The 25,244-nt window shown below is 40.1% G+C and overlaps 1 long non-coding RNA gene across 1 annotated transcript in view; it reads right to left on the reverse strand.

Moving 5' to 3' along the window:
• Positions 1-25,244, reverse strand: part of LOC145979732 (uncharacterized) — a 43,593-nt gene that overhangs the window by 12,597 nt on the left and 5,752 nt on the right. The window contains exon 2 of the long non-coding RNA XR_014440810.1: positions 18,554-18,684. This is a non-coding gene — a long non-coding RNA (uncharacterized LOC145979732). The remainder of the gene's footprint in view (positions 1-18,553; positions 18,685-25,244) is intronic.

Below are 25,244 nucleotides of genomic sequence, written 5' to 3' on the forward strand. Positions count from 1 at the left end.
GTCCTCTAGATGCTCACTCGAGAAATCTAAGCACTACACCACGCCTTTATCTCTCGTTCAAACAACAATTTGTATATATTCAGTCACTCCAATATTGTAAATGTCGTTGGATATGCATGTAGTTGAACCTTTTCTTTAATTTTGAATTGCTTTTCTTTTATTAGCAGCTATCTTTTAGAAAAAAATTTGAAGTGATGAAAAAAAACGAGAATATTGGTAGCTGTTGCGAAAATGCGAGTTATTTCTTCTAACTTCTTATTGTGATTAGACATTATTAATGGAAAATATCTAGAGGCTTGTACATTGCAGGACGCATTAAGTACGTTTTATGCACAGAAAGGCTAATCGGCTCTCGACCTACAGTTTAAAGTGGCCAAGTTGTGCCTCCATTAGGTATCGAATCCGGGACTCCTTGATCACAAGGCGGCGACGTTACAGCTTCGTCATCGAGGAGGCTTCGAAGTATTTGAATGTTTATAAATAATGTAAGCTTTATTTCAACATGCGAATCCTCAAACTATCTGCACAGCATATGTAGAAGTGCCTGCTTTTCTCGTTTTCGTGAAATTAAAAATCAAATGGCATATGTATGTTTATGATTAATTGGAATGATAATTATAAAGAATGATAAATGGCCAAACATAAATTAAAAGCTACTTAACATGCAGGTTTATGGAAAATTTGATCCGTGGTTTTATTAATGAGAAATGAAATGAGCACTTTATAACTATTATTTAGAATATCTTTGTTTTGAGTTTCCTTACGCAACAGCAAATACATTTCATAATACTGTTCTGAACACGAGACTTTCATCAGAACACAAGCCATTTCGTCTTTTGCAATATCACAGGAAGAGAAAATCGTCCTGCAATGTAGAAGCCTCTAGATATTTTCCATTAATAATGTCTAATCACAATAAGAAGAAGAAATAACTCGCATTTTCACAACAGCTACCAATATTCTCGTTTTTCTTCATCATTTTGAAAATCTTTCTCGAAGATAGCTGCTAATATAAGAAAAGCAATTCAAAATTAAAGCAAAAGTTCAACTACATGAATATCCAACGACATTTACAATATTGGACTGATTGAATATATACAAATTGTTGTTTTAACGGAAGGTAAAGGCGTGGAGTAGTGCTTAAAGTTCTCGTCTTGGCATCTAGCGGTCCCAGATTCGAGTCTCCTTACGACGTGTTCTTTTTTTTAATTCTCCTTTTATTAAACAAGAGCATTGTAACATTAATTGTAATAGCAGTGTAGAGTGGCTACATTGTTCTGCATCTGGAATTTACTAAAAAAAATTAAACGAATAAATTAACTGACACATGTTCAAAGGGATATTTTCACGTATAAGATCTTGAATTATGATACTCTAACGATAATTGTGTACTACTTCAAAGATATTGACAAATATTAATGAAATAACTATTTATATCGTATCAATCTCCTCTAAATTGAGATTTATAGCTAGCCTGAATTCATAACCCCTGTCGCCAGCCGTTGCTCTCTCAGGCATTCAAAGAATGTCACATCAGTAATTTACAAATGAGTCATTCCATGCGAAATCAACACAGCCTTTGACCTGACCATCTCCGATTTTCATGAAATTTGGGGAGTTGAAACTATGCATAGAACTTAGTAACTATGAAATTTTTTAGTCTCGTGCGTCTTGTAATTGTTAAATTATTCAAGGTCAAAGTTAGCATAAATTGCCCTTTTTGAGCCCGCTTAGCTATACTAAATCTGCTGTAACTCCGCCACTATTTTGCCTAGGAAGCTCAAATAAAGCTTATTGTACAGGAAATTGAACAAGCTTTCCAGTGATATATAACAAGCCTACCTTTGGATAAAAATATAATTTTGTCACGTGACCTTGACTTTTGACCTTGAATATCTCAAAACATGTCATCACCAAAAATCGTGAAAAAAATATATTTGGTCCCTCATACCATACTCTAAAACATACCAAAAAATCATTCTGGGACTGCATTGCGATCAGAAGATACAAAATAATATGTGTAACTATGTGACTGATAAAAGCCCCATTACATGAACTATGAAGAGTCAAATGTCCCTTAACACCCCCTAAAAAATGTGAAGGAGTTATCCTGGGTATAATTGGTCATAAAAGAAATAGGTTAGGCACAGGGAGATCCCTAGCCGTGTGTGTCAAGCGCAGGTCCGGCACATTGTTGACCTCCATATTGAATTCAACGCAAAAATTTCGAAGGAAAGGGGGTGATGTGATATATCAAATGAGGCTAGAATTTCACGAGAAATGAAGTGACGAAGGTTTATCCAACATATATTTAACCAGCAAAAATTTATACACATATCTTTCACTTACGATATATCCACATTATAATGTTGTCAATGTTCCTGTGAGCACACTCGTTGACGTCTCTCACACTCGCATAGAACATTTGGCAATGTAGCATGTGCAACAACATCGCAAGCAACAACTATGCCTTCTCTCAGATGGTCAATATCAGGGACTTTTAGTGCATGCACCATTCTCTTCAAATGTTTCTGAAGGTAAAAGTCCTCCTAAGATGTTAGATCTGGGGAATGTGCAGGCCTTTTAATAGATCCTCCATGAAGAAATTGCGAAAATGTCCACATAGTGTGGCCACACACTGTCCTGTTTCAAAACTCTCGAAAAGTGCCATATCCCGTAAGCAAGGGTGAAAAAACCTGTTCACTTAACAAATCCAAGAAGCCCTCACCATTTAAGGTTCCGTTGTTGAATATGGACCAACCATTTCCGTTCGCCATACATTATACCACATAATTAGCTTACCAGCAATAACCATTTGACTGAGCAAATCACAGGTATTGCATATTATTTTTATTAACTTCACCGTGAACATAAAAATTTGCCTCGTCACTGAAGAATTTTTCATTCCAAAGGAAGTGTCACGTAATTGTTTGAGATACTTTTCCCAATATTCTTCACTATTCAACTATTTGGTGAATGTAGCTGATTAAAATCATATGCAATGGTGCGTATACTTCTTTCTCTCCCAAGATGTCAGCGTGATTTCGATGAGTTCCTAACACGTTAGGAGCATTCCAATGCTTTGTTTTTAACACCTCGAAAAGGAGAAAATTGTTACAAGCATGCAGTAATAAATTTTTGCTGGTTAAATATATGTTGGATAAACCTTCGTCACTTCATTTCTCGTGAAATTCTAGCCTCATTTGATATATCACATCACCCCCTTTCCTTCGAAATTTTTGCGTTGAATTCAATATGGAGGTCAACAATGTGCCGGACCTGCGCTTGACACACACGGCTAGGGATCTCCCTGTGCCTAACCTATTTCTTTTATGACCAATTATACCCAGGATAACTCCTTCACATTTTTTAGGGGGTGTTAAGGGACATTTGACTCTTCATAGTTCATGTAATGGGGCTTTTATCAGTCACATAGTTACACATATTATTTTGTATCTTCTGATCGCAATGCAGTCCCAGAATGATTTTTTGGTATGTTTTAGAGTATGGTATGAGGGACCAAATATATTTTTTTCACGATTTTTGGTGATGACATGTTTTGAGATATTCAAGGTCAAAAGTCAAGGTCACGTGACAAAATTATATTTTTATCCAAAGGTAGGCTTGTTATATATCACTGGAAAGCTTGTTCAATTTCCTGTACAATAAGCTTTATTTGAGCTTCCTAGGCAAAATAGTGGCGGAGTTACAGCATATTTAGTATAGCTAAGCGGGCTCAAAAAAGGCAATTTCTGCAAACTTTGACCTTGAATAATTTAACAATTACAAGACGCACGAGACTAAAACTTTTCATAGTTACTAAGTTCTATGCATAGTTTCAACTCCCCAAATTTCATGAAAATCGGAGATGGTCAGGTTAAAAATTGCACATATCTGTGTTGATTTGGCATGGAATGACTCAAATCCTTCCTGGTCTATTGGAGTTAAGGTGCTGATCAGCTGGTATTTCAGGGCAACGACCACCGAAGGAGGAAAGAGAACAAAACAGAGAGCAACGTGTGGTGTGGGGTCTTTTGCCTGGAATCGCCGAACAAGAAGGAACTGAGGAGATTGAGCGATCGAACACGTTTCGATATGAACAGCTATCAGCGGGGAATTGTATCATCAGAGACAGACAGGTATTGTTACTTCCAACCATGTTGATCTAGACTTGAAGATATAAATCCGAAAGCTTGTGTTTTGCCATTTCCAAGTGTGTAGTTAGTACCTCTCGCCCATTACCATTAGGCTTACCTTGAAGGGCGAGTGCTCAAATGAGGATGAATGATTAACGAGCTACATCACCCCCCTCAATGGTTAAGGTTCTTGGTTCGATCACACGTACTCAGAGTACGTTACGATATTTGTGGTACTTCAGGACATACTAATTGTACTCCTTTACCCACTCCAGTTCAATGCAATTATACCTCCGCAAATATCGAATGGAAAGTTTTCATCATGTGCAATTCTCCATTAAATGTTTACGCCGATTCGTACAAACTTCGTTTTCGTTGTTACAAACAAGTATTCCTTGCACATTACATGTAGGAGGAGAGTTTCGTCTACATTTCACTGATCAGCTCCTTTTAGCTATTCTCAAGAACGAAAGTTTGTAGGGTAGTGTTTACCGTTGCAGATTGTCAAACTGATGGTCGTAGTTCAAACCATTCCGGTGGCAGAAAATTTTCGTTAAGTTTTAGACATACCCCATTGTGTTCATTGTCAACGCAGTATGAAACGGAATGAATCTGTTTGGAATTAACGATGGGGGGAGGAGAAATGTTAAATAACAAAACCTCAATTTCAACAAACTGAGAAGTGGAGAAAAATTGGATAATTCTTATAAATATGAAAATTACATTCATGTTTTTAGTGATATAATCGCAGGTAGAATCAAAGATCTTACGTGGCAGATTTTATCTCGCTCTGAACTCAGCCAAAAGGCATTTCGCACCGATCTAATACATTCTCCAATTTATTTTAAAATATTATTGAATGTTTCATGTCGATATTTTGATCAATGCATCAATCCTTGATGCTGAGACGAAATTTTCTACAAATACCTCATCTCTCATCTTGTCTTCTTTCTCTTCTCTCATTCTCCTCTCCTTCTCCTTCTTCTCTCCCCCTTCTTCTCCTCTGCTTATATGTCATATCGCCTTCCCTCCTGTTCTCGCCTCTTTTCTCCAGCCCATTCTTCTCCACTCCTCTTATCTCCTCTTCTGTCTTAGATTTCCGACTCCACTGCACTCTTCTCCTCTTCTTTTCGTTCTTCTCATGTTCTCTATTTTACTGTACTCTTAACTCCTCTCTTCTCGTCTCCTCCTCTTCTCTAAAACCTCCTCTTCTCCTCTCCTCTCATCTCTTTCCCTCCTCTTTTCTCCTCTTTGCTCCATTTTCCCTATTTCTCCTCGCATCTTTTCACATTCTCCTCATTACTTCTCCTATCCACATCTGTCCTATCTTTTCTTCTCTCTTTACTATTTCTCTTCCCCTTTCGCTCTCTCTTTTCTCCTCTCATTTGTTGTCCCCTTTCGTTTTCTCTCTCCTCTTTTCCTTTGTGTAGACTCATCAGCGATGAATTACTAGAACCTCGATTTTCTTTATTTCAGGAAGTATTTCTTATTTGCAACAAATGTAATACTGATATTTTTTTTTATTTAGAGTTTTATACAATAATACTTGATTTTATTCCTTTCGCGTGTTTCATAAATATCTATTGTGCATATAGCAACACTGAAATTGAGCCTAACTCTACACGCAACCCACCAGCGCCTTACGTAATTTGGGTTGCCTAGTTTAAAATGTCGTTGTCCTAAAACTTTTGAGAGACACTGTACAACATGTATAAAGTTGTGGTATAAATAGAGAGAACGTAAGTACTGCAGACATTTCTCCCCTGAGTTCTCCAGAGGATGTATAAAGGAATCGAGGGGAAAACAATCCCCCTATCTGTTCATATAGCATATGGACCGGGTACCGTAAACTACGTACAGCGTCTCTCAAAAGTTTTAGGACAACGACATTTTAAACTAGGCAACCCAAATTACGCAAGGCGCTGGTGGGTTGCGTGTAGAGTTAGGTTCAATTTCAGGGTTGCCATATACACAATAGATATTTCTGAAATACGCGAAAGGAATAAAATCAAGTTTTGTTGTATAAAACCCTAAATAAATACCAGTATTACATTTGTCGCAAATAAGAATTACTTTCTGAAAGAGAGAAAAATCGATGTTCTAGTATTTCATCGCTGATGAGTCTACACATAGGACAAGAGGAGAGAGGAAACGAAAGGGGACAACAAATGACAGAAGAAGAGAGAGTTCGAAATGGGAAGAGGAAAAGTAAAGGAGGGAAGATAAAATGGAACAATAGCTACCAATATTCTAGTTTTTCTTCATCACTTCAAATTTTTCTTCTCGAAGATAGCTGCTAATACAAGAAAAGCAATTCAAAATTAAAGTAAAAGTTCAACTACATGAATATCCAACGACATTTACAATATTGGAGTGACTAAATATATAAAAATTGTTGTTTCGGCGAAAGGTAAAGGCGTGGGGTGGAGATTAGAGTTCTCAACTGGACATCTAGAGGTCCCAGATTCGAGTCTCCCTACGAGGTGTTCTATTTTTTAAATTCTCCTCTTATTAAACAAGAGCATTGTAACATTATTTGTAATAGCAGTGTAAAGTGGCTACATTGTTCTGCATCTGGAATTTACTAAAAATAAATTAAACAAATAAATGAATTGACACATGATCAAAGGGATATTTTCACGTATAAGATCCTGAATTATGATACTCTGACGATAATTGTGTACTGCTTCAAAGACATTGACAAATATTAATGAATTAACTATTTATATTTGTGGCAATTCAAAACATACTAATTTTACACCATTTCCCACTCGAGTTCAGTGCAAGGATACCTCCGTCCGCAATTATCGAATGAAAAGTATTCATCATTTGCAATTCTCCATTAAATAGTTGCGCCAATCCGTACTACCTTTGTTTTTTCTTTGTTACAAACAAGTAATCTTTGCACATTACATGTAGGAGGAGAGTTGCATCTACATTTCACATTGGTCAGCTCCTCCTAGCTACACTCAAGAACGAAAGATGTTGGTGAATGTCGACCTCAGTGGCGAAGTGGTTAGCAGAGCGCGCTACAACGCCAGGGGTTCTGGGTTCGAGTCCCGGGTAAGGCATGGGTATTTGTGTTCGTCCAGTTGATAAGAAACAAAGAAAATGTAAGAATTGAAAAGTGTAAAAGTGAGAAAAAGTGTGAACGGTGGGGATACCTCCGTGTAGGGGGTATTTCCTTTTTTTTAAAAAAAATAGTGGTTAGCGTTAATGATTCTCAACCTGATGGTCGTAGGTTCAAACCCCTCCGATGGCAGAACATTTTCGTAAGTTTTACAAACATCCCATTGTGTTCATTGTCCACGCAATGTGAATCGGAATGATTATGTTTGAAACTAACGATGGGGGAGGAGAAATGTTAAATAACAAAACCTCCATTTAAACGAACTGAGAAGTGGAGAAAAATTGGATAATTATTATAAATATGAAAAATACATTCATGTTTTTAGTGGTATAATCGCAGGTAAAATCAAAGATCTTACATGGAAGATTTTATCTTGCTCTGAACTCAGTCAAAAGGCATTTCGCACCGAAATAATACATCCTGCAATACATTTTAAAATATTATTGAATATCGATAATTTGATCAATGCATCAATTCTTGACGCCGAGACGATATTTTCTGCAAATACCTCTTCTCTCCTTCTCCTCTCCGTTTCCTTCTTGTCTCCCCTTATTCTTCTCTGTTTATATGTCATATCGCTTTCCCTCCTGATCTAGAGTCTTGTCTCAATCCCAATCTTCTCCACTACTCTTATCTCTTCTCCTGTCTTAGATTTCCGACTCCACTGCACACTTCTCCTCTTCTTTTCGTTCTTCTCGTTTTCTTTCATTTACTCTACTCTCAACTCCTCTCTTCTCGTCTCCTCCTCTCCTCTCATTTCGTTTCCCTCCTCTTTTCTCCATTTTCCTCACACCTTTTCGCTTTTTCCTCATTACTTCTATCTACATCTGTTCTATTTTTCTTCCCTCCTTTACTTTTCCTCTTCCCATTTCGCACTCTCTTTACTTCTTTCATTTGGTGTCCCCTTTCGTTTCCTTTCTCCTCTTGTCCTATGTGTAGACTCATCAGCGATGAAATATTAGAAAATCGATTTTCTCTCTTTCAGAAAGTAATTCTTATTTGCGACAAAAGTAATAGGGTAAGGACGGGGCAAACGGACACCGGGGCAAACGGACAGTCCCTAAGAAAAATACGAATAATTTGGCTTTGAAGTTTGCAATAGTGCATCGGTTGGCGTTGTGATTTGAAGCAGAATGTTGGCGAGAAGGTGTGTTGAACATCGGTTGAAATCTTGAAGAAGAACGCCAATCCAGCCGTAAAACCTGACCAGGTAAGGATATTTGTACTAGCAAAAACCTAAACAGTAAAAATCTGTGTGCGGAACATAAGGATTGCTTGGATTATGATGGTCCCGCCAAAGTTGCGCTTTGTAGTGTCGATATGTCATTGCCTCCTCGACATACACAGCCTGTGTCAACATGCTGCTGCCATCTGGTGGGCTTTTTCGAAAATGTAAAGCCCAAGGCTACAGGCGGGGCGAACGGACAGGCTTGTGTTGGGGCAAACGGACATGCATAAAGTGCATATCATTTAAATACTATAAGGTATTATGTAATTCAGCAACTAATCTACATTTAACTCAAAGACGAAAGGGCATGTGTGAATTGTATGTAATGCATGTTTTACCCTTCAGATGTATGCCTTTCTAAAATAATGTGTCCTTGTTACAGGATAGTGCGACATCGTGAACGATCCACAGACCGCTGTTCCTGGACAGATGGCAATATGCAGAGGACTGTTAATGCAGTACAAGATCGCATGCCTCTAGCTACAGCCGAAAGAACATTGTCTGTTCCGCGGATCACTTTACAGAGACGAGTGAGTAGCAACGTGCAAATTCCGAAATTTGGCCAGCACACTACGCTTTCAAATGCAGTGGAGGTACAACTGGTGGAGCACCTTCTGAAACTTGATTCTATAGGATATGGTCTGGCCTATAAGGAACTCCGCAGTTTGGTATATCGGTATGCATTTACAAATGGTGTGCCACATTTCTTTAATGATCTACAAATGGCAGGGAAGGACTGGATACAAGGATTTTTAGCTCGTCACAAGTAACTCAGCTTGCGTGTTGCAGAGGTTTTGTCATATGCTCGCGCTAAAGGATTATCTAAGGCAAGTGTTAACATCTTTTACAATAATTTATCAACGTTGCTAGACGAACACAATATGTGGGACAAACCTGCCAACATATACAACTGTGACGTGACAGGCTTGTAACTGATCTACAAACCAAAACGAGTCATATCAATGCGGGGCAAGAGAAGTCGTGAGCCAAACGAATTGTGAAAGGGGAGAAACAATCAGTGTTATAGCATGTGTACCTGCAACTAGCCACTATGTGCCTCCTTTTGTTATCATGAAGGGTTAAAGATATAACGAGAACTATGAAATTGGCATGCCTCCTGGGACGAAAATAGTTCTTTCGGATAGTGGCTACATGCAATGGGAATAGTTTGCTCATTTTATTAGTGTCAAACCCCCTGCTCCTGTAGTGCTCATTCTTGATGGACACGGATCGCATTGTTCAGATCCCCAACTCTGGAGAAGGCATTAGCCAATGACATGTACCTTCTGTGTTTACCTCCACACAGCACACACAAACTTCAGCCGCTCGACGTTTCGTTCTTTGGGCCACTTAAAACATTTTACAACGACGGCTGTAGAGTTTACGTGCGAAGAAATCCGGGGAAAGGTATCAATAAAGTGGCCTTTGGTGGCATTTTTGCAGAGGCTTGGAATCGTGCGGCCACAGTGGGGAATGCAGTAAATGGGTTTCATCCATTTAATCCACAACGCCTGCCTGAGCACGCATTTATTCCTGGAACTGTCCATGAAGTGAATGGTCAAGATCAGCGATCACCAGAACCTTTAGCGACAGACGATGCCTCATCCCAAGGAAGATGACAAGATCTCAACCCCTTGACATCCACTTCTGGGACCTCGAGCAGGAAACGAAAAACGGGGGAATCGCACTTATTAACAGATCCTTCTTTTATCGCTCGCCTCAAAGAGAAAAACTGACTGCAGCTAATCAAACAACAAGACTGGGAAAGCATGTTAAACGCACCGCAAAAGATGTGTGCCGTGTATGCAACGTTGTGTACATGCAGGGTCAACACGGGTGCAGTGCTTAGTGTGTTCTGTCTGGTTCCACGTAAAGTGCGTTGCGAATGGAAATGACCCATACTTTGTGTGTTCTTCTTCTGAGAGACATGACAGTCCATAAATGAGCTAGTGTCCATTTGCCCCTCTCACATGTCCGTTTGCCCCGCCATAGTGGGGCAAACGGACACTGCTACACACACTGATTCATTTAACAATTTGGAGGACAACGTTCATTATTTTGAATTATACATTGTACTATTTGTTAGCTCAATGTTCACACTTTCTATATCGACCATAATTGTAATTTTTCAATAAACAGTTTGATAGTTATTTTGCAATATATCCTTAGGGTGTCCGTTTGCCCCGTCCTTACCCTACTGATATTTATACTGAGTTTTATACAACAAAACTTGATTTTATTTCTTTCGCGTATTTCATAAATATCTATTGTGTATATGGCAAGCCTGAAATTGAGCCTAACTCCACACGCAACCCACCAGCTCGTTGCGTAATTTGGGTTGCCTAGTTTAAAATGTTGTTGTCCTAAAACTTTTGAGAGACACTGTACAACCTTCCAACCATTGCAGCGGGGTCGAGGAGGAAAGGGAGGTAGAAGCAGAAATCTTATCTTTCCTTCTGGCGGCCGTTTCTATCTGGAACTGGTGAGGCGGTGGAAAAGCCAGCTAGAGTAGCCTTTCGAGTCTTTCCCGCTGGGCTCACCGAGGGACAAGAAGCGCGTGATAAAAGACGTGTTGTATGTAAACTGTGGCTTCAACAAGATAATAAATAATAAAATATTGTGATTTGAAAATAATTAGAGATGTGAGATTGGTTGATCTATCTCAGCTAGACTAACTACTCCTCAGTGCACGTCACTGGTAGAATGTGAGATAATGGCGATTTTTTTAGTCCCAAACGCTGGAGTTAGAGTTTTAAAAACAAAAACTTCCCAAATCCGTCCCGCACACCTCTAATTACGACAGTCAACGTGATTCAAATGTCTCTTGTAAAAACGTTCTGTCGTTATTTTGTTGGACATTGCAGTTAAATGCTTGTAAATCACAGAAACAATATTATTTATGATAAAATATCGCTACAAATTCACCATTCCAATTTCATGAACTTTTCCGGATATATCAAGGAGGGAAATTGCCCCTTCAGTCCTGCTTGGCGGGCGTCCTTGGTTATGGCATCCTTCTAAAGTGTGGTGCACGATATGATCCCCCATTTTGTTCTTGGATAGAAACTATATTATAAAGAAGCTTTCAATGAAACATATGTCACAAAAAAGGTTACACTTTGGAAAAATGTACTACTTCAATGCATGCTGAATATGAGCACCGTTGTTATTGGTAACCTCAGTCGAACGAACACAAATGTTACCAGTTACCCTACGGCACACAACTTCCATAATTTCACTGCACGCTTGGCTAACTTTTTCATGAAGCAGTCATTGATTCTCAGTTGCCCAAAAGCGCACATTTTGTTTGTTAACCACTCCATCCAAATGAAAGTGTGCCTTATCAGAAAACCAAACGTTGTTAAAAGTTGCGTTGTTATCCTCAGCCCAATGAACGAATTCCATTCTCTGTTGTTCGTTTTCATTTGTATGCTTTTTGCACCACGGTAATCTTGTATGGATACATATGGAGATCTTTTAAGAATTCGTTGAACAGAACGTCTTGATATCCCTAGTTCTATTGCCGTTTTGCTATCCCATTTGCCTGGACTCCTCTGTATAGCAACTCAATATCCTCAGGCGAACGAACAGGTTTGGGACGATCACGCTTCGATTCTACAAAAACGTTCTTCCCGTTTTCGACGTCTCATTAATCATGCGCTCACAGAGAGGAAACGAAATGACGCACGTGCCTGCCAAATCATCGGGAGTTAGTCTGGCCATCGACAGTCAGTAATACAGGCACGTTGCGCATACACAGCAGTCATGGCTCGTCCAGTGTCGAAGACAAATGGAGGTATCGAAACAGCTTGTTCGCGTGTGTTTGTTGTATGACTTTAAAGTGGGCCTGTCAGCTGCCGCATCAAGTCGCCGCATTTTCCAGGCATTTGGGGAGAATGCCGTGAACGAACGCACTGCCAGGCATTGGTTCCAGAAATTCCGTTCGGGAGATGTGAGCCTTTCGGATGAACCTCGCAGTGGACGACCACATGTGTCGGATGACGAGGCACTGGGAGCAGCCATCGAGGAGGACAGTGGTCTAACGTGTGATGAACTTGCAGAAAGGTTCCCTGTTTCCGCTGAAACAGTCAGACTGCACCTGCATGGGATAGGGAAGTCCTACAAGTTAATCAAGTGGGTACCCCACACATTGTCGGCAGCCAACAAGGAACAATGGGTGACAGCCTATTTGTCCTTGCTCACTCGGCACCTGAACACACCCATATTTGATCGCTTGCTCACTGGTGACGAAAAGTGGGTCCTCTATGACACTCCCAAGCGTACCAGCCATTGGTTGTCGCCACGTGACCCTGTACCTCACACCTCAAGACCACTACTGCAGCCACGAACGGTTATGCTCTCTGTATGATGGAATTGTCGGCAAGTGGTGCATTACGAGCTCCTTCCACCTGGTCAGACCATCACTGCTGACCTCTACTCTCAGCAGTTGCAAAGGGTGTACTGTGCATTGCGGCAGAAGAAGCGGCATTGGTGAATCGCAAGGGTGTGCTTGCTGTTTCTGCACGACAATGCCAATCCACATGTGGCAAAGAGGACCCGGGAGACCCTTCAGCAACTTGGCTGGAAGACACTGTGCCATCCACCATATTCACCGGACCTTGCACCAACAGATTACCACCTCTTTTATTCCCTCGACAACCACCTCCGTGGGAGATCCTTCGCAAATGAGGGAGACCTGCGGAACGCACTCACGGACTTCTTTGCATCCAAGCCCGCCGAGTTTTATCACCAGGGTATTGTGCAGCTGTAGGAACGTTGGCAAAAGGTGTTAGATGCTGATGGATATTACTTCCAAACCTAAAGGTACGTACCGTCCACTGTATTGCTCTTTGTTTATCACTGCTCTAAAACGGCAAGAACTTTTTTGGTTACCTTGTAATACCGCTCCTTCCATTTGGAAGTTTTCATGCAGTTTGTAGATCGTTTTTCTAGAGGGGACTCACCGAGTATGGAAAAGTGCAGAAAAACGCCTCTGAGTCACAAGTATGATTTTTGTTTGAGACACAAATCGTATTACGCTGAAGGCGTGACTCGAACCCGGGACCTCTGGCATCATAACTCAATAAGCTAATTACTTCACCAAAGGGGTCCGGCCGGAGCTCTGGAAGCAAATTCCACTGGCAATCTTCAGCGGATCTTGAAAACTCCGCTAACATGAATTCTACGGGAAATCATTCGTAAAATAAGCAAACACAGCTTTATGCTATAAGCACCGTTAACGGCAGACGCCGACTCGCCAACGGTTTTAATGATCGGAAATTCGAATCCACCATAAATAATTTGAGAGATCATTTCTCAGCCCAGTGTTGGTTCGAAAGATATTGCGTGAACAATTGTTGCCTCCGACTCATAGTCGGATTATCGCTCGATACAAAATGAATTACAGCGAGGAGTAGTGCGTTATTCTAGTTTCATTTTCAGGAGTGATTTATCTACAAATCGGCAGAGACCATCTTCACATCGAGTTATACAGGTAAACGAACGTTCCTTTATTGCCTTTCTATGATTCAGATAAACCCTGCCAGACCAGCCAACCGAAGTGTTTAAGTGTTCCCACATTTCACAGGGGCGAGCCCACTTAGCTGGTTTATATGTTACCGTTGTTTTTCAGGGGTGTTACCCAAGCTATAAGTGTACCTCTCGCAACCAATACCTCACGCACCAGGCTCTCACATAGCCTGAGATTCGATCTCCAATAAAAGCGGTAAGCTTTTATACGAAATAGCACAGTTGCTAATCGCTGTTGCGTCGTAAGTTTTCCTTTGTCCGCCATATCGTCTACTCTAGCCCCCTAACGGCAGCATCTTGAATTTACGCTTCAGTTTTCATCACGCGACTTTTCCAATGACTGCTGCAACTACTATTGACACGCATGACGTGATTCCTCATCTCAGATCCCCAAAACAAACAAACAAAAAAAATGGGGGATCATTTCATGCCCCCCCTTCCCCTGTAGTTACATTGTTGGTATATAAAAAAACGTGAGTATAAATACAAAGTTCTGACCTAGCAAATAATGGCTCAACCTTACCATATGCAACTTGATAAGCTGGTCCGTCTTTCTTCCCGCTAGAGAACAATCGATAAAAATTAACCTGTCGATATCTCGAAAGTAGCAAATTTGAAGGTCTAATTTTTTTTTACAAATGAAGATAAAACTAATTTGATTGATTTTGTCTTTCTATCTATGTGGGGTCAAACAATGAAGCTATAAATACAAATTTTGAAGTTAGAATTACTGTGATTTTTTTACACTAATCACGAAGATGATGTAATTGATGAAACGGGTACTCACAACTAACACCCATGCCGAGATCGGATTCGAACCCTGCACCAGGTTAATTCTTGATATTTTCTGCACTGGAATTAACAGTCTTTATTCCATATGTGCAAAAACAATCACTTGAAGGGGAAACAGTGCGTACAATTCAAGATTTTTACCGCATTGGGAAATTTTCGAATTTCTATTTTATTCTTGAACGTCAGAATTATTAATATTTCCTACCCTATTCCGGCCCAACCAAAATGTTTCCGCCCCCCACACGGCAGTGAACATGATTCAAGTGTGTCTTGCGAAAACGTTCTCTCGTTATTTTGTCGGACATGGCAGTTAAATTGATGTAACTAACATCTTGTAAATCGCAGGCAACCATATTATTTGTAATAAAATATATCGCTGCAATTCCATCATTCGAATGTTTCACAGATATCTCACCCTTTCGCGCGCCCTTGGTGCTAGTAAAGGGAGAGAAACTACTCCCTTAAATTACCCTATCATTAGGAAGCTCGTTATAAAGTAAGAAGATATTTTACTTCAAGACTTCTGAAATTGGCCATACTCGGTAGGAATGCCAAACATAATGACTGCAATGAAATTTGCAAAGGCTTATTTCACATAAACATTCATAATTTTACCTTTAGCACATAAATCCCATATTTCTAGGGAAAGAACATAAAATGTAATTATTTTAGACATTTCAGAAAAAATAAAGTTTCCAAATACTTTTTGAAAATATATATTTTGGAGATGATGCATAAAATAGACAAAATATGCGGTATATTAGTAAATTATCGCGGTGGCTCAGTCGGTAACGCGTCTGACTACCATGCTCAAGGTCCCGGGTTCGATCCCAGGCCGGTTCAAATCCGGGAACTTTTCTAACGTTGGAAGCGGCTCCGGCGCCCACCCAGCGTCGAATAACATGTGTACCTGGGGAAAACCTGGGGGGTAAAGGCGGTCAAGGGCGTGATGCTGATCACATCACCCCCACTCATGGCCGGATCAAGAAAGTGTGGGTCGTTACCCCCACACCCCCTATACGCCTTCATGGCGTGGTGCTAAGCACAGGGGAACACTTTACCTTTTTTTTTTTTTACCTTTATTAGTAAATTATAATCCTACTAGCTGATTGCCCGCCGTTGCCCGAGTAATTATTTATCACAATCTTCTATTAGACCGGAAAATAATGAACTCTAACTATAGTGCAAAGTGAACTTGGAGTTGAACGGCATTTGGAGTGTCACTATTCATCTTAGCAAGCCTAAAAACTATGGATTCCACACTAATATCGGTTGTTTTATATGTCACTCCCTTCCCACCCCCACCCCTAGGGGTGTTGTAGAGTTTAACAGGATTGGGAGTGTCACTATTCATCTTAGCGACCCTGAAAACTGTGAATTCCACACTAATATTGCTCGTTTTCAAATATTTTTACATGTCACTTTTAGGGTCACTATTTATCTTAGCGACCCCGAAAACTATGGATTCCACACTAATATCGGTCGTTATCGATTAGTTTTACATGTCATCCCCTTCCCAACCCAACCCCTACGGTTGGCAGTGGTGTCTTGTAGTTGAACGGCATTGGGAGAGTCACTATTCATCTTAGCGACCCCGAAAACAATGGATTTCACACTAATATAGGTTGTTTTCCATTATTTTTACTTGTCACCCCCTTCCCACCCCCACCCCTAGGGTTGGCAGTGGTATCTTGGAGTTGAACGGCATTAGGAGTGTCACTATTTATCTTAGCGACCCCGAAAGCTATGGATTCCAAACTAATATCGGTCGTTTTCCATTATTTTTACATGTCACCCTCTTACACCCCCACCCTCATGGGTGCACGGGGTGTCTTACCCCCCACGGTATTTCTTTGCAGGTTGCAAGTGATACGCGTACCAAGTTTGTTTGAAACCACTCCAGGCGTTCGAGAGTTATGCCAGAACGAACACACACACATCCATTTTTATATAGATTGGGGACTCCACAACATGCCGGCCACTCCTACCCGTGTTGTATTGTAAACCATTTGGCAAGGCAATTCATGCAGAACGGAGTATAAGGGATGACACTTCCACATGGTACTCCCAATTGTCAACCTCACTTCCACGTATTACACCCTGGACTGCATTTTGCAGACTAACGAGGCTCTGGCGTCTGAATCTATGACCAGTATAATCTTCTGTAGGGATGTGTGTGTGTTGTCCTGTCTTTTGTTCTTCTGTGTGCTGAGTGCGGCCTTTCTTTGGGCTCCCTGCTCTGGTATGCCAGACTGGGGTTCTGGACTTGTGAGTTGGGTTCTGTGGGTTTGATGAGGAAAATAATCTTGTACATCAAACCGCTCTGGAATGCCGGAACGGAATCTTCTGCGACTCCAATATTATGCATGCTTGTCTCACTGCCAGGGAAACGTTATCGAGAATGTTATTGAAGATGTTCTTCATGATGTTGTTAAAATAATATTATTAATATTGTTATGTAATGTAATGTCATGTCATCTGTTCTGGATTCCAGAACAGAAATAATATCACATAAAGTATTGTATACATCAATTATATCATGTATATATTCCCTGTATAACATTACAATTTATTATTATTATACCTATTTTAAAATGCAAATAGTAATAAATAGAGGAAATAAAGTCGGGGGAACCGTCAAATTCGGAGCAACTGACGTCCTGGTATATTTTTAGGAACCAGGACAATAAGACCATACCCTCGAATGTAGGCGGGAGGAGGCGGGCTTACTTCGGGGGTTCCCCCCTTATTACATGTATTGAATAGCTGTATATTTGTGTATGATTGTTGTTTATAGTTGATAATTGTCTAAATTATATGATAATGCAAATTCAGTATGTAATGTAATAATGTAATAAAGGGAATTATTATTACAGCCTCAGCTTTTAATCCAAGTACGAATATTTTAATTCCTCAACATTACAGTAATGTTATATTAGTTTGTATCTTAGTTATAGTAAAGGGCTGGACCCCGCATAATGCGAAGGGTGCAAAATAGCCTGAGTGGTGACGCACCCAAAATTTCAAATTCGAACAATCAATCAATTCATGCAGAAAAGCATTCTCAAGTGCGCCAGTATTTGTCAGGAAACAAACAAACGGCGGGCAGTCTACATGCTGGTAAGGGAAGTGAGGGAACGGGAAGCGACCAATCCAGCGCGATGAGAAACACAAGCAGGTTGTAGAACGAGGTGCGCGCAGCACCTCCCCCCGCGACGTCGTAACTCTCGGCGCCACCGCTGTTGTCTGGTTGGTCTCCGCTGTATTCCCCACTCCCCATTTCCCTTGCCAGCATGTAGGGCAGCCTCCGTAACACCAGACAAGAGTTATAATAGGAGCCCCAATATGTTCAACTGAAGGACGTTCTAAGTGATCGCGATATCATTTAGATTTATGTATAACATTTGTTACATCGGAATGAAGAAAAATAAGCAATCCGGCACTGAAAAACATCCGGTACAATACATAACAATTTGCGCCACACGATGAATCCACGTTACGTAAAAACTACCCCCCCGCAATGTTACGAAATGAAACCGTGGGAAAAAAATAGATTTGTGTGTGAACATGAAAAAAAGAGGGGGTTAGTGTGGCATTTTGACTAAAAATTTAATGACTTTTAGTCACATGTTTCAGCTGTTTTTAGAACCTAAAAAAATAAATATTTTCAAGTTTTAGCACATAAAAATCCGCTCGCTTCCTTCCATCTTAGAATTTTTCACATTCTTAGGGACTTACGTTGAGCTTGACTCCTTTTCAGACTACGCCGCTTCTTTGCTCTGAGGTAGAAATAAATGACGATGATAATTACTTTCCCTCCGATGAAGGCGATTAGAAATACTAATATGTGACCAAATGGAGGTGGCAAACTGCAATGAGAGTTACGAATGAATGAAAAATATATTGGTAGAGAGAGGAGAAATAGAAGTGAAAAGGACGATATTAAGAAACTGTTCTCTGTCTCTGTATTTCTTTATCGGAAAGAGAGAGACAGAGAGTAAGTTTTAATACGTTATTTTCAAGTTACTTAATTTTAACAAACAACTCAAACACGCGGGTTGGAAATTTAATAGTGGCAACACGCTGTATGTATATACACCATGGAACGGAACCGGTGCTTCTGACTTACACCAGATGTTAGTTTGATACCTCAGCTACCTCCAAGTAAATGGACTCTTCCATCCAAAACTTGGCGCATGAGCAGTGACGAGAGGAATAGACTATCGTTGGAGTTGGCGGTCTAAAGTTGTGTAGTCAGAACAGCAGTAATGTGAAAGTTCAGGTGATTCTCGTCGTACCTCTAGGACAGACCGTCAATGTGCAGTATTACTGTTCATTTTTTGGAACATAACATGCGACCTGCGTTGCGAAAGAAAAGGGGACGCTTTCTGCTGAATCCTCCCATCACTTTGCAGGACAATGCTCGAGCGCATGTAGCGCAACCTGTGACTCATTTGTTTGCTCGATGCGGCTGGCAGATGCTCTACCAGCCCCTGTGACTTTGATTTGGTCCCTAAGATGAAGCTTCCGAACTGTTCCAGAGATTATTTAGGCAACAGGCCGCTCCATTGGAACCATCAACAGAACAGGCACTGCTACAGAAATACTACGGCTTCCACATAGCTGGCAACGGTTGTACAATGCCGGTGACTACATCGAAGGGCTGTAAACGTTTTACAGAGGTATCTCATTTGTTTCATTTGAGAATAAATAGTTGCCACTATTAAATTTCCAACCCACGTACATCCAAAAATATGCAATTGAATTTACATCCCTACGAATGTTATGCAGACGTACAGCAAAGGAGAAAAGACAAATCAAACTTAGTTTTAAATCCACTTTATGCGGAGAATCAGGACTGGACGTACAGTTTAAAGTTACAACTCTCACTTTACAACTGCACTGACTTAAAATCTAACTCATACATAAAGTTGGATTTGATTTGTGTAGCTTCACCAGGGAACAAACCCGATACACTTGATTACATGACGATAGACTTACCACTACTTCATTGGGGTGGTCCTATGACATATAACAGAATGCAAACTGTGGCAGAAGACAATGATTCAGAAGCAAGTTATTTATATAATAATAATTAAATAACCAAATTAATTTGAAACGATGTTGTACTTAGGAACTCACTTCTGGGGTGGGGGTAATAGGAGAGATACCCACTATGTACCCGCATAAAGCAGATCTGATGCTCACCTAGCTTCAAATCAATGGGTACCTGTGGACAAAGGCGATCGGAGCGTGGTGCTGATCACATCACCTCCAAAATGACCGAAATCGAGAATATGTGCTCCTAAATGTGCCTTCATGGCAAGGTACTATACGCACGGGGGGGGGGGCGTCTCCAAAAGGTCTTCTCTAGACTAAAAAAAATGTTTCCCGTGTGGATAAGTCGTCGCCTTGTAATCAAGGGGTCCCGGGCTCGATACCCGTTGGAGTCACACATTGATTCGGATCCCGCTTTAAACTGCAGGCTGGTCCAGTCTCTACAAGACTCTCTGACCATAAAGTGGAATTACAAAGCAAACTCAAACACATTCAAAAATGACATTAATATACTCAACATCCTGCAGTAGTTTTAAAAACTTTGAGATTAATAAGACATATTCACATATATATATCGGTTAATTAATTAATCAAGTAATTGAGAATGTTTTCTGATTGTGTACAAGATATGTCTCTTGATATGAGCAAATAAATGTTAATAAAATTATTTTCCGCATTGGGCAAAAATAAATTGAATGAAAAAGTATTACAATTTATCGTACAAAAATATAGGTTTGTTTTTGTGCGATAAATATCAACACTTCTATTTCTTCTAGACAGTGATTAAGTAACATCGCTAACACAGTTAGTACTGCCTTCTGACACGACCTATGTTTCCATTAACGTGGACTAATTTGAGGACGCAAAGGGGGGCGCAGGCCCAAAAAGGCTGAGAACTCCTGAAGTAGAGCATGAAAGTCAATCTTCCTTGACTAAGTCATCCATCTCCCCAAAAGCAAGATATTTCAGAAGGAAAAGAAGAAAAGGTCAAGCGTCTGAAATCATACCCAGTTGGACTTTTAAGAACGTAATTTTCAATATATATATATATATATATATATATATATATATTTAGTTTTAAATTAGTTACTAAATGCACGGCCATGAAATTAGGCTGGTGGGAGTGTTCGCGCAGTTGCCACGTCAGAGAACAACCCTTGTGTTCGGGGATTTAAGAGAATGAAAGATCTCGTTGTAGAGTTGATCTTTGTAATCCACTAGATTCAAACTGACAGTATTTGCTCGAAAGGTCAGGGATGACACAAAAGTGCCCCGGAGAGAGGTCTGTCTGACGCTCGAACTAGGCAACGCAGCAGTTAACGTTGCCACATAGTGCGCGTTAACCAGCGACTTTTGTCCCGCTCTCGCTTTGTTTTTCTCACATGTGGCACCAGCGCAATTATGCCCAGCGGCCTATTTTAATGCCCGTGCGTTTAGTACACTCGGACTATATTTAACTATCAAGCCCCACGTTATGAGCGCCAATTAACTTGTAACGTCCTTCGGAGGGGAGAAAAGATGGACCAATAGCTTAGTTAGCTAAGTGTTACAAGTCTACCCATAATGCTAACCTTTTTCTCCAGCGGTGGTATGAGACTCTATTTACACTCAGGGTTCGGGTGTATGTTGTTCTTAGAGGGCTATGACGTAGTTGACCAGTTAAGTTCATTGACAACTCAAAATTAACTAAAACATATAAAGGTTTATTTCATCACAAACTTAAGCAAGAAAGGAACTTAGACCTTTTTACAGTAGTTTTATACATCCAACTTATAATTTCACAAATACAGATATATATATTCATATTTGGGCCTCTCTATATAGTTACAGCCTTTTGTAGTTGAACTATAAAAACTTTTAACCCTTAAAGAAACCCATAAAACTTTGTATATGATACCTAGTACTCTTGTTAGAAAATAATCACAAAGTGTTTATAAACAAAGCATCTAAAAGAGAAAGATTAGTGTAACCTTGGAAACGGCTTTTTGTTTACATGTAGGAGTAACAGGCCAAAAACTAAGGAATATATTCTAAGAAGCGAATTTCCCAACATCGAGGAGACGGGGTTTCGCTGTTACCATCCCCAACGTCGAGATGACGGGGTTTTATGAAAGAAAAAGGTCTGGTTACCTAAATATCTCTCGCCCGAGAGCGGAGTGGGTTTCTCTCGCCTGAAAGCGGAGTGGGTCCTCTCACACTAAAGTGGAGTAAATTTCTCTCACCAGAAGGTGGAGTGGGATATCTTTTTCTCTCTCCTGTTAGGAGGAGTTTACCTCTTGCCCGTAGGCAGAGCCCTACTTCTCTCGTCCGCAGACGGAGTCAAACTGAGATGCTAGCCCCGCTCTCGCCTTTATATTGGGTCGGCGACGCTAGCGTAAGCAAGTGGAAGAAATATAAACTATTAAAAGTATATTTTTAAGTAAGTTACCAAATTAGAGGTGTAACATGTTTTTAAATTGATACATTAGTAGTGTAAGTTAGTTGTTTCTACGCAGTACTTAGTAGGTATGCATTTGTAGCCTCTTTTTTTTATCAATTGAATATCAGTTTTTGACATATTTTGACAATTTTTTGTAGATGTTTTAGCGTTTAGCGATGTTTTAGTAACATTTCCCTTTTTTTCCCACTCGTACTTGATAGGTATGCATTTGTAGCCTTTTTTTTATCAATTGAATATCAGTTTTTGACATATTTTGACAATTTTTTGTCGATGTTTTAGCGTTTAGCGATGTTTTAGTAAAATTTCCCTTTTTTCCCACCTCACACTTGGTAGGTATATCACGATCTTACGTGATATAACTTAACCTATTTATTTTATTACGTGCTAAACTACACGAGAGCCTCTACGTGCTTTGACCTACTTTAGAGTAGACCCAAATGGACAGTTCAACGTCAGAAAGTGGAGCTCAGAGTGGGGCTCGGTGGAGCTCGCCTTAATGGTTTTCTCTTGTAAGGCATAAGCCCCATTTTCTCGCAGTGTTGCCAACACCTAACTCGATCACGATCTTACGTGATATAACTTAACCTATCTTACGATTTTTTTACGATCTTCAGTGATATAACTTAACCTATTATTTTTTTTATTTGCACACCGAACTAACTTACATTATATTTTATATAACCTAAAAAAATGTATTGATTTTTTTTTAGTATGTGGCAATTTTTTTAGGATTTTTTTTTAAAACTGCTCCGTGACCCTCTCGTTCTTCACGTCATGAATGAAGGACTTCTCGGCGACCAGGATGACGCTGCACAGAGTATCTTCAGGCAGCGCGTCGTGGAACTCGCAAACGATCTTGATGTTGGTGCGATCGTTGACCACGACCTGCTTCCGCTTCGTGGTATTGATGATGAACATCGGCCTGTGGGTTTTGAATTCGCTGGGCGTGTAGTACATGTCGACGTTTCCCTCGGTCACGCGCTTGTAAGCGGTGTAAGCTTCGTAAAGTTTTAGATAATCATCTTTGGTCATGTCGAGGTTGTAATTCTCGCGCGGGAACACTTCGTTCCTCCCATTCTTGAGATAAACATTTTTGATCTTGGAGTCGTCGAATTCGCAAACAGATTTTTCCTAAGTCTTACCGTTTCCAAGATAACCCCACTTCCGGTCGCCATTTTGGATTTCCGAGCATAGGTTCTATTCATATTTTCCTTACATATAGGTGTACATGATGAATCACCAAACAGATTTTTCCTAAGTCTTACCGTTTCCAAGATAACCCCACTTCCGGTCGCCATTTTGGATTTCCGATCATAGGTTCTATTCATACTTTTTCTCACATATAGGCGTACGTGATGAATCACCAAACAGATTTTTCCTAAGTCTTACCGTTTCCAAGATAACCCCACTTCCGGTCGCCATTTTGGATTTCCGAGCATAGGTTCTATTCATACTTTTTCTCACTTATAGGTGTACATGATGAATCACCAAACAGATTTTTCCTAAGTCTTACCGTTTCCAAGATAACCCCACTTCCGGTCGCCATTTTGGATTTCCGATCATAGGTTCTATTCATACTTTTTCTCACATATAGGTGTACATGATGAATCACCAAACAGATTTTTCCTAAGTCATGAATTGGAGGGTTCTATGACAACCTATATTAATTCTCGTAAGAGAACAGAAAACACACACACACACACACAAAAAAAAAAAAAAAAACAATACTGTGGTCACTACAACAAATAGTCTTCTTCAACCCCAATCCAACAACCCAAAAATCATCATCCTAACTAGAACCATGTAACTATCTGCCATCTGTTAGAGGTTTTGTGAACTAAGTGGTGCTTTGTTTGTGTGTAAAAAAAAAAATTGCAATGCTTTTTGCACTTGGTTATCATCACCTAACATGTTATTAATTATTTTTTTAAAATTAATTACAACTAAAAACTAATAATTAATATTATCTAAAGTTACTAATTAATATTATACAAGTAATTGATATATTTTTTTTGTTCTTGTTGCTAGTGTTGGGTAATTATAGTTGTTGGAAAATATAGCTCTCGCGTATGACAGTTTCTGAGTTTTGTTGGGTATATAAGAACAATTATACACGACCTCTCTCGGTTCTCCTCCGTAGCCGTGCGTGTTAAGGCGTTCACTCGTTCTTGTCATTGTTCGTTCTACGTGTGGCCTATAGGTTCGAACCCGGTCGTGGTCGAAAGTTTTTCAGCGTGTCTAGGAGTCTTTAACAGTGTCTATATTTACTTCTCTGTGTTGAGTCTACGGATTCTGAACGGGGTTGTTTAATGTATATGTTGTTCTTGATATATATATGGTGTTCATGTATGTATCCAAAGCACATTGGAAACAATATTCGATCATTAGCTGCGTTCAACCACTGCTGCGGTGGAGTGACCACCCCCTGTCCCCGGTGCCCCCCCTGTCCCTGGACCCCTGTTCCCGGGGTCCTATCCCTGTCCCCGGGCTCGTGTTCCCGGTTAAGTTGTCTATGTCTATATGTAATGTATATGTCTCTGTCTTTGTAGGTTTTTTTTTGTCCTAAAATTTTTTTTAACGCAGGACTTGGAAAAAAATTTCGATTGATGAAAAAAAATGGTTCCATGAGGACCTATGTTTATTTTGGTATGGGTGGACAGAGGACACTGAGACTCGACCGACGCACTAAACCCGACCTCTCTACGACTATTCGTTCAAAAGTTACGAGTGATCAAAGTTTTTGGGAGGGGGTGGGCTAAGTTCTTACCCCTTGACCCCAGGACCACCAAAACTTGGTATACGTATTCTACACCTCCAAAATCGACAGGGGTCATCTAATGATGCCGTATGGGGGTGTTTTTCGATATATTTTTTCGATAACTCTTACCATTTTCGAGATATTTGCAATTTAAGATTTTTTTTAACGCTGGA

Source organism: Lepisma saccharinum, chromosome 26 (assembly GCF_977018435.1).
Source record: "Lepisma saccharinum chromosome 26, izLepSacc3.1, whole genome shotgun sequence".
NCBI classification, from domain to species: Eukaryota; Metazoa; Arthropoda; class Insecta; order Zygentoma; family Lepismatidae; genus Lepisma; species Lepisma saccharinum.